At 34.0% G+C, this 11780-nt stretch overlaps 1 long non-coding RNA gene across 1 annotated transcript in view; it reads right to left on the bottom strand.

The window, feature by feature from the left end:
• LOC110447721 overlaps positions 1-1389 on the bottom strand; it is an 18326-nt gene extending 16937 nt beyond the window's left edge. Inside the window, exon 1 of the long non-coding RNA XR_002462629.1 lies at positions 1309-1389. This is a non-coding gene — a long non-coding RNA (uncharacterized LOC110447721). The remainder of the gene's footprint in view (positions 1-1308) is intronic.
• Positions 1390-11780: the final 10391 nt, after the last annotated feature.

The following is an 11780-nucleotide window of genomic DNA, read 5'->3' as shown; positions in this document are numbered from 1 at the left end:
TATGTATGTATGTATGTATGTATGTATGTATGTATGTATGTATGTATGTATGTATGTTTGTATGGATGTATGAATGATAGACATATGTGTTTATGATGTGTGTGGGTGTGCATGTATACATGAACGTTTGCGTACGATCACAAAGTGTCATGTAAACAAGCAGTGTTACCAACATAGTAATACATCAATTGATTTATTATCTTACGACGTCTTCTAATAAGATTCTTATTAAAGGATCTTTGTATTCATATACACATTGTTATAGGTTTCTGTGAAGAAAAGAATGAACGGGAGAACACTGGATGTCTCCAGTAACAACGTTTGGAATGTGAATAGTCTATCATAACGACTGTCTGCTTAGTAAAAGATTATCCACATGATTATCATCGAGTATATGTAATAGCAACATCATAATGCAACTTGTTTATGTACGATCCTACTCATATTCATATATAAACATTTCTTGAAATTATCTGTAAATCAACATTTAACCTTAAAGTGTACTTACGATGACGCAACAGAAGGATTTGCCTTGACCACAATGTACCAAATTTCTTGATATATCATATTTTGTACATGTACCATATTTTACACTGCATTTCCTCAATTCTCGTCTAACTTCCCCTGTAAGTTATCACGTCACTATCCCTATCTTCAGTGACTTTGATAGAGTCCATATAAAAGTTGCGAGTAAAATGTAAAGCAATAAAAAATACGAAACCATCGACACATCTCTTTCCAAAGATATGAACAACTTTTAACTATCCTTATGTTGTGAACATGAATCAAAGGAGATCGAAGTCTATCACTTTGGTCAGCATCAAGATATTTAATTACTTCCTGCCCGGTTGACATGTAGAGTGGCAATATTACGACCATATTTATAGAACTTTGATCAACAAATGTAAATAAATCAACTGCCAGTTATATTAAAATTTAGGAAAAATAAATAACTCTATTTCAACATCACATCTACGAATACCCATGATATACATTTACAAAAAAGTGATATACATTGTATATAGTGTGTTAAAAATCGATATGCATCAGCTAATGTTCAGCAAGCCCCCTAAAACATTGTATAGTCACTCAAACTTTCAATTAGCTGATAAAAAATATCCCAATTGAAAATACATATCTGAATTTAATTTTGTGTTAAAAGATTAATTATATGGGGTTTGAAATTTGGATGACTATACATTTGTCAAGAGGTTGTTGAAATTAGAAAGAAGACGTCGTAAATATTTAATCATAATAGTAGTTAGTGCAAACAACACAGTAATTTGATTTTAAATAACGTTTACCTACCTGAAAGATCAGTTAAAACTGAAAAAAGACTTGATAGTTCTGACAACTTGGTACTTAATAAGCTTATTTGTGCGGCCTGCTCAGTTTATATACCAGTGTGTTATGATCACGTGGACTGTCTGGTGTTCTGAAATCATTTATCCAATGAATGACTGCTATCATGTAACCCTGATTTTTGAAAATATCCACGACCTACTTAGAATCATCCACTAACTAAGGTTTCGCTTTAGATTATTGGAATCATATCTACATACTCGATTAAGAACATGGACACCTAAACTGCAAGTTTAACATGTAACATTATGTACATGTGGTGAATCCTTTGATATACATTTGTATATTGTATAACACATAAGATTGGACAGCTAGTGCTTTGTCTTCTAATGTTGGTCATATATTCATACATAAGCTCAATCACAGTCACTCAAGCATGGTTGCATGTACGTATACTAGCATTCACACACATACATTCGTGCATAGTTCTTAGTATTGTACTGAGTACATTAACTACAATACTTGTCATTTTAAACTTGCACACTAGTAACAGGTATATATCGTGTTATTAATATAATGGTAGATCATGTAAGTATATTTGTTAATGCATTCATTAACATTTACTCTTCATGTTTAAGTTGTACATATCCATTACTCAAACGTGGTCATTGTAAAAAGAGACTATTTACATATATTCGGCATTCTTTTGAGATTTTATTGATCTGAAAGCATTGGAAATACAAAGACAGGATTATATAATTGATAAAAATTAGATATATTAATTGATGAAAATGGAAAAAAATGAATAACTCATGATGTTACGGTGAAGTTAACCGTCTTAGAGATATTTCAAGATAATACTAAGGTGATTTTGACAAAAAGATGTATGTTTTAACTATTGCACAGATTGTCGTAATTCCATTGAGCAGTGATATTAATTGATAATTAGTTTTGTATATTATCAATATTTGCTATTTGCTTAAAGAGAAAATGGAATATTACAATGAGTATCTGTTTATCCCCAGCTTTTCGAAGCAAACCGGCATACTGAATTGGAGTGTTCTTTCCGTTGGTCACATTTTGTTTCTGTACAAAAGGTGTCCAAAATGTCCTGACTTCACCCTTTGTTTTGCAAGATACGCAATGGCAAAACTCGAACGAATTTTTATTCCAAATTTGTTGCGTGCATACTTATGCATAATTAATGAGGCTTCTTTATACTGTATTATTGGTTGATCAGTTTTCTTGCAATAACCTCCTTTAAATGATTAAACTTATTCACGTTTGAAGTGGCAAGTATCAATCGTTTCAGTAGACAAGTATACATGTGATGCCGGAAAGTCCAAGCCCTACCATCCTCGAAATTCCAGGAGTAAGGCTCTCTCACGTTCTGTGCACGTGCTACATTATCCTGAACGGAAGGGGAGGGCGAGGGGGGTATATACTTTATTTTTAAAAGAAGCACTGTACATGACGTTTTCAAAACGAGTTGTCAGCTTCTATTATAAACATAATGAAAATCCAACTCTCAAGATTGTGGCAATAGTGTTTTTTTTTATAACAAATGGGTTGATGCACAGGTACCTATCGCGAATGAGCAATTATATTTTCAAATATACTACTGCACTTACATATGTTTTCAAATATACTGATATATAACGTACTCTATTCTTATTTGAGCTCATATATTTTCAAATAAACATATATATTTTTATTAATATACTAAAATATATGACGCATACTGTCACATTTTTTGATGGGCTATAAAGACAACTATTACATTTAAAAAGGCCATACCTCTTGCAGTTTGAACATGTTATGGACACTGGAAGCAAATGATAAGAAATAGCGAAAACTGGAAATTATAGACAATTTGCAAAGGACAGTAGTATTAATCACATAAACTGTAAGAAATTAATCGAACTGCATGTTTACTACACGTTTTATACCATATCAAATATTTTGTGCAGATTTATTTTGAAGAGTTACAAGTAAGAATAGAGAGTGATGTTGTGTGTATATGGTGTTAAGATGTTCTTTTTCGATATAGGCGCTTACGATTTAATTCCCACAATGACACATGTGATTGACAACATTATTTTATTTGATAAAATGTTTACCATTAGACTGACAACAAGCATTTATAACAATACGGTAGTGAAATATTTAATTCATATTGTAAAATTAGGACCAAATAGTGACATTAAATGACACATGTTGATCAATTAATTTCAACATGTCGTCATAGGGAATTCTACAACCGAACAGGTTAGACTTAATAACATTGATTTTCTTGTTTCTAGCCAAGCAAGCTTTAAATAGCAACAGTACACTCGGGCGAGTAGCTGTGCATGTGTGCGTGTACATGTATGCAGTGTTTACATAGTACATGTGTCATGGTTCTGTATAAATTCCAACAGCTCCGTGGTAGATTACGCCATACCACTTGAATATTGTAGCCCAGAACTGTAATACCCGACCCAATCGATAAACAAATCCAAACTGTAGGCGGACTGAGTCAGACAACACTGATAAAATGTCGACCTCAAACTCACAACAGTTTAGAGTCTTTAACAGACAAATCGCTGAGACAGCATGATAAGATGATGTTAGATCTGATCAGCAATTACATAAAAACCAAAAATAAACGTTGTCGATGACCTTTTATTGATCTTTTGTTTTTAAAATACAGCATGTCTTTTCAATGTGTACACAATACAGTGACACCTGTCTGACATCATGGGGGTCATGCTATATTGGTCAGATTTACCTGTCTAATCTGACACCCTATGGGGCACGCTATATTGGAAAGATTTACCTGTCTAAACTGACATCCTGTGGTATACAACATATTTTCCGGATAAACATGTCCAATATGTCACCCTTTTGGCCAATTATGTCAGATTATGTCTTATCTGACCTGTGGGGCACAAAATGTTATTCTGATTAACCTGTCCTATCTGACACCCTGTGAGACAATATATTGGATATATTTACATGTCTAATCTGAAACCATGTGTGACAAAATATATCTGTCAAATTAACCTGTTTTATCTGGCGTGTGGGACACAAGACATTGGTCAGATTTACCTGTCTAATCTGACACCCTATATTGGTAAGATTAACCCTTCTAATCCGACACCCTGTGAAAAACGCTATATTGGTAAGGTTTATCTGTCTAATTTGACATCCTGTTGGACACACTATATTGGTCAGATTTACCTGTCTAACCTGACATTCTGTGGGATACAACATTTTCCAGATAAACATGTCCAATCTGAAACCCTGTGGGTCAAAATATATTTGTCAAATTAACCTGTCTAATCTGGCATGTTGGACACAAGATATTGTTCTGATGAACCTGTCTTATCTGACACCCTGTTATACACAAAACATTGGTTATATTTACCTGTCTAATCTGACACCTTGTGGTACAAAACCTATAGGTTAAATTAACATTTCTGACCATAAAGAGCTGTATCCACATATTTTCCGATGTTTGATGGGTTTTTTTCTTTCTCTAAAACTGGCCTGTTAAAGACAGGAATTAACTACCGTGAAAGGATGGACATGTCTTTGCCTAACATCGTGACGTTTGTCGCCAGACTAGTCCTCCAAATGACATCGGAGTTTGAAATAGTTCTGTTGTGTTGACTGTGTTAAATGAATTATTTCAGTACTTATTATAACAGATATTAACTGACATATTACAGTTGTTGGATATCAAATAATAATAGTGTTAACTTTGAGTTTTAAATGGATTTCTGATGTTATGTTCAGGGTTCATCACCCCTGTGAAACTAACATAATTGTACTCATGTAAGTCTGTCATGGAATACAAGTATATAAACACGTGAATAGTATTGACACTGTCATGTTTATGTCGAGTATTGGAGTAAAGGTATGATCCATGGACAGGGAAATCCGAACCCAAGGGTAGGAGTTTGGCTGTCAGACCGAGTCCACCGACCACACCCATGCAAGACTCTATTCCACATACTATAATTCCGAAGTCAAAACAACTGCATGACGTCACGTCAACAATGCATTGAGCCTTATATGTCAATTGTCCATTAGAAAAACCTAGATTCAATAAGTGTAATGTTTAAAATCTGACACCCTGTGGGGTATTTACTATTTTTCTTTTCAGTACCTAAACATAAAAATGAAATGGTTACAATTAATAACAAACTCTTGCTAACAATTTTGAAAAAAACCTTTAACTTTCAAAACAAATCACTTTTCATGCAAGATATCACCAAGTACAACCAATGTTTCTTAATTTAACTTTTGTAATAACAATCATCCATAATGTATGGGAGTGGTTTAAGTACAAAAACTTCACACAAGATTTGCACTGAGATTTGACAAAGTGATGGAAGCAAGAACAATACCACTCTCAGTAAATAATAGGAACATGATGTTCTGTCAATGTCTACATGTATAGTACAATGGAGTAATTTTATACATTTTATACCTGCGAACAGCCTGCGAGATGGATGAGCCAATCTTTTAAAGCATGTTTGTTAAAATATTAATTCTGTATAACTCTACCATACTACTTTATTATTTATTTGAAAAAGATTTATACACAAAATTGTGTTAGCTAGACATCCTGTGGTAACCAGGCCTTTCAGTCAATATAACCACATAGATTTAAGGTCAATTTTATGACTATGGTGACCATATGTTTTCTTCACTATATATGTGTTCGTGTGTGCATTTTATTCACGGAGTGTTGGTGTGTTGTGTGTCGTGCTAAGGTGTGAATGGGAGTTATCGCCCTTATTTTTATTGTTACATTGTCAATCAATTTAAATTTCAATATTGATTCTAAATCAATATAGTTTATTAATAGGTTTAAATTGTTTTTGAGATAATAACTTTTATCAAAGAAAAACTTGCGACTAACCTTTAGGAGAAAAACATCTGAACGGAATCAACGATTTAAGTTGGGATTTCACCTTACTGTAAAGTTTCGCTTTCGATTTGTAACCAGTCTGCGAACGAGTTCGTATTGATCAGAGTGTAAGCTAAATAATGTAATCATATAGAGACCGTCAACCGTGAGCAGTGGTTGCGTGAACCTTTACAGTAAGAATACACATCCTCCGAGTGCATTGTCTGAGGCTTTGGTGAACAATAGTCGAATAGAATGACCTTTGACCAACAAGAGTGTTACATTTGGTGACTAAATAAATTTGATGTGAACTTTGTACAACTCTCCAATATTGTATTATTATTTATTTGTTATTATGTTGGTAAGGCAATACGTAGTATCGGCCAACTTTGTATGAATTAACTATACCAACTTAAATAAGTCTGTTGTATGGCCAAGGTGAGTTGTTTTCTTCATTATGTATGTATATTTGCTTGTACCATACGTTTTGTTCAGAGACTTTAATTGTGTGTTGTGAATCGTGCTTTATCACATAATCGGCCTGTTATCCAGTGAATTCGCAAGTGTATTTTTTTTTTACATATGTCACTAGTGTAATATACCCTGGAGTATTTTTCATTGCTTTATTGATCAGTCAGATATCGATGGTGACGTCATAATATTGACAATGACGTGACGTCATCAATTGTGAATGGCGCAACAAAATGGCTGTCTCCGTTTGATTAAGCTAAGTTTACTGAGTTATGTGATAAAAAGTTTCTTAAAAAAAATTCATTTAATATGAGCTTTATGAAACTCGTCTCTAAGTTTTAATTTTTGCTCGCCAAGACTCAGAAAAATAAAAACTCCTAAGACTCGTTTCATAAAATCTCATATGAAAATTAATTAAAACTCATTTAAGATCCTATTATATTGTGTTTATATATAGTAGCTATCTTTCTTTTTATTCTGTTATTATAGTTTCAATCCATTTAAATTTCAAAATAAATCTAAATCTTTTGATCTTACTTTTAACCAGTTTTATTGCCACTCATAAAAAGAAGTACAATTTGACTGTTAAGTATTTGTCAATGTAATTGTTAAAACTGTAGCTGACATAGTGACAAGTAAGTTTAAAATGATAAACAGAATTAAATGTATTTCCTGATGCTAATGCCTGACTTAATGATGATTTACTTGTTACGTATGCAACATCAAATTTGAAAACAGTTTGTGCAATAACACCATAAGACGAAGACATTGACATGAACATTTTTGAAAAAAAACACATTACGAATGCTGTAATATTCCATGTAGAATGTGCAAAGACTTGAAAACCGGGAAATGTTATAAACACATATTGTACGGGCCGTTTGCGAGTATGGATAATTTAAATCGCATATATAGTTCAAAACAATATGACTTGGAGTTGATCAATTATAATACCTAAAGAAATCTGTAAGGGACAGCACTAGCACTTACATGCACTTATCAACCATCGGTACAAAATTGAAGATTTGCCAATGGAAAACCCTGTTCTCGGACCTAGTTTTCTGAGGATTTCCACCACCGATTTTTGTTGCAATTTGTCAAGAAGTCGACCGGGACCAAAGTTGGCTGTCTGGACGTTCCAACAAAGAAAAGACTCTATTAAGCAGTCTTTCATGTTAAAATGTTTTAATAAATGTACAATGTACAAACGTCTGCATGTAGAAAATACTGTCGGATTCTATATTTAGTATCTAGCGTCAAGGCTGCTATGTTGTAATCACTAATAAAGGTTTCGCTTTCGATTATTGGAATCATATCTACTTACTCGATTAAAAACCAGGGACACCTAAACTGCAAGTATAACATGTAACATATGTACATGTGGTGAATCCTTAGATATATATTGTTTAATACATCAGATTGGAAAGCTTTTGTTTTATCTTCTAGTGTTGGCCATGTATACATACACACGCTCAACCATGGTCACTCAAGCATGGTTGCACGTACGTATGCTCGCATCCACACACATACATTTGTACATAGTTCTAAGTAATATTGTACTAAGAAGATTATAATTAACTACAATAATTGTCACTTTAAACTTACACACTAATAACAGGTATCGTGCTATTAACCTCGAGCTCTGAACATTTCCACAGTCCACTTGAAATCACATGGTATATGCAATTAAGTTTCGCTTTCGTTTACAAACCTGTTAGAATACGGGCATAATGGTAGATCATGTAGGCATATTTACTTGTGCACTCATTAACATTTACTCTTCATGTTGAAGTTATTAATATCCATTACTCAAAAGTGGTCATTGTAAAAAGGAACTATTTAAATATTTTCGTCATTCTTTTGAGATTTGATTGATCTGAAAGCATTGGAAATACAAAGACATGATTATATAATTGATAAAAAATGGATTTTTTAATTCAAGAAAATGTAATTAAATGAATAACTCATGATGTTAAAATGACGTTAACCGTCTTAGAGATATTTCAAGGTAACACTAAGGTGGTTTTGACGAAAAAACGTAATTTTAAACTATTGCACACATTGTCGTCGTTCTGTTGAGGCAGTGATTTTTATTCATAATTAGTAATGAATATTATCAATATTTGCTACTTGCTTAAAGAGAAAAATGAATATTACAAATGTTATCTGTTTATCCGGAGCTTTTCGAAGCAAACCGGCATAATAAATTGGAGTGTCCTTTCCGTTGGTCGCATTTGTTTCTGTCCAAAATGCCCTGACTTCACCCAAATTTGGTATGCATAATACCCAATGGCAAAACTCGAACGAATTTTTATTCCAATTTTGATGCGTGCATATTTATGTATAATTAATGAGATGCACGTGCTACATTATCCTGAACGGAAGGGGAGGGCGAGGGGGTATGTACTTTACTTTTAAAAGAAGCACTGTACATGACGTTTTCAAAACGAGTTGTCAGCTTCTATTATAAACATAATGAAAATCCCACTGACTGTCAAGGTTGTGGTAATAGCTTTTTATACCAAATGTGTTTGTGCACAAGTACCTACTGTATCGCGAATGAGCAAATAATTTTCAAATATACTACTGCACTTATAATGCCTAAATTCTTATACGAGTTCATATGTTTTCAAATATACTGATACATTTTATATAACGTACTCTATTCTTATTTGAGCTCATATATTTTCAAATAAACATATATATTTTTGTAATATACTAAAATATATGACGCATACTGTCACATTTTTTGATGGGCTATAAAGACAACCATTACATTTAAAAAGGCCATACCTCTTGCAGTTTGAACATGTTATGGACACTGGAAGCAAATGATAAGAAATAGCGAAAACTGGAAATTATAGACAAATTGCAATGGACAGTAGTATTTATCACATAAACTGTAAGAAATTAATCGAACTGCATATTTACTACACGTTTTATACCATATTAAAAATGTTGTGCAGATTTATTTTGAAGAGTTACAAGTAAGAATAGAGAGTGGTGTTGTGTGTATATGGTGTTAAGATGTTCTTTTTCGATATAGGAGCTTACGATTTAATTCCCACAATGGCACATGTGATTGACAACATTATTTTATTTCATAAAATGTTAACCATTAGACTGACAGCAAGCATTTATAACAATACTGTTATGAAAATATTTAATTCATATTGTAAAATCAGGACCAAATAGTGACATTAAATGACACATGTTGATCAATTAATTTCAACATGTCGTCATAGGGAATTCTACAACCCGAACAGGTCAGACTTAATAACATTGGTTTTCTTGTTTCTAGCCAAGCAAGCTTTAAATAGCAACAGTACACTCGGGCGAGTAGCTGTGCATGTGTGCGTGTACATGTATGCAGTGTTTACATAATACATGTGTTATTGTTCTGTATAAATTCCAACAGCTCCGTGGTAGCAGCCCAGAACTGTAATACCCGACCCAATCGATAAACAAATCCAAACTGTAGGCGGATTGAGACAACACTGATAAAATGTCGACCTCAAACTCACAACAGTTTAGAGTCTTTAACAACCAATTCGCTGAGACAGCATGATAACACATCTTTCATGGCCATTGGGGAATAGTGTAAATAGTAATATTGACCCCAATATGGTTTCATTGCAATACTCGTCATTTGATAAAGTGGTGGAGATGATAGCCGAGTTAGGCAAGGTGCTTTGTTGGGAAAAATGGATATCAAGTCTGCTTTTGTCTCCTTCCTATACATCCAGCTGACTTCCCATTGTTAGGTTTTAAGTTTCAAGGCAAGTACTTTGTGGACAAATGTTTACCTATGGGTTGCTCGGTGTCATGTAGTTTATTTGAGAAGTTTTCATCTTTCATCGAGTGGATTGTCAAGGAGAAGTCTGGTGAACAAAGTTTAGATCATTATTTATTGCTGGAAAGGACAAAACAGATACATGTGCTGGGCTTATGTTCATTTTTCAGGAAACCTGTCAAGAGTTTGGTATACCTATTGCCGAGGAGAAATCTGAGGGTCCAACTACAACTTTGATATTCTTAGGTCTTGAAATTGACACTATGGAAATGATAATTAGGGTCCCGCAAGAGAAAGTTATGGTTCTAAGGACAGAGATTTTGAAGGTTTTAGGTAGTGGTAAAAAAGTGAAATTACAGGAACTACAATCTTTTGCTGGGATAATGTAATTTTGTGCTAATGCTATACCAATAGCTAGAGCTTTCATTCGGCGTGTTTTTGACGTAATGTCGGGCATAACAAAAACTACCATAGAGTAAGAATATCTTCCGAAATTAGAGCTGACCTAGAAATGTGGTTGCAATTTTTAGATAAACTCAATGGCAAGTGTTATATTTTGGAAATTTTCTGGAGTAGTAATGTAGATTTGGGACTATATACTGAAAGTACAGGAAACTGGGAGCTGGGTTGTGGTGCCTGCTGGGGCAGTAATTGGATTGTATTCAAATGGCCAAGAGACTTGAGAAAACATCCAAGTCACCACGGGTTATGTCCTTGGTAAGGCCGCTAATAGTTCACTGCATGCACAACAGCATTCCATTTAAGGTCACACATGTACCTGGGGTGCGTAACACAGCTGCTGATGCATTGTCTCGTTTTCAGTTCACAAGATTTCGAGAAATACGGCCTTGGGCAAACCAGGAGCCAGCAAAGATACCGGAGGGGTTCCTCCCAGCACTCTTGACAGTGAAGTCAACAGATTAGTTGAATTATCCGTTTCAAAAAACACAAGTGGGTCTTATGCAATGGCTCTGAAAAGTTTTCGACAGTTTCAGGAGGAATATTCGCTAGATTTATCCTGGCCCCCTCCCACACAACAAGTTATGCATTATATTGCTTACATGTCTCAAAAAGGTTACTTATTAAAACTTATTTTGCTAGTTTGAGTTTTAATTGTACGATAAAAGGTCATGGTGACCCTACCCAACAGTTTATTATCAAAAAGCTACTAGAGGGAGTAAGGAGAGATAGTGTTGGGGTTAGTGATGCAAGATTGCCTATCACGGTGGATCTGTTAGCTAACATTATAGCTGTACTACCAAAAATATGCAGTTCCCGATATGAGGTTGTCTTGTTTAGTTGTGCCTATTCATT

This window comes from Mizuhopecten yessoensis, unplaced genomic scaffold, assembly GCF_002113885.1.
Source record: "Mizuhopecten yessoensis strain PY_sf001 unplaced genomic scaffold, ASM211388v2 scaffold3575, whole genome shotgun sequence".
NCBI lineage: Eukaryota > Metazoa > Mollusca > Bivalvia > Pectinida > Pectinidae > Mizuhopecten > Mizuhopecten yessoensis.
The sequence above is the reverse complement of the archived record's forward strand: the minus strand, read 5'-3'. Positions and strand labels throughout refer to the sequence as shown.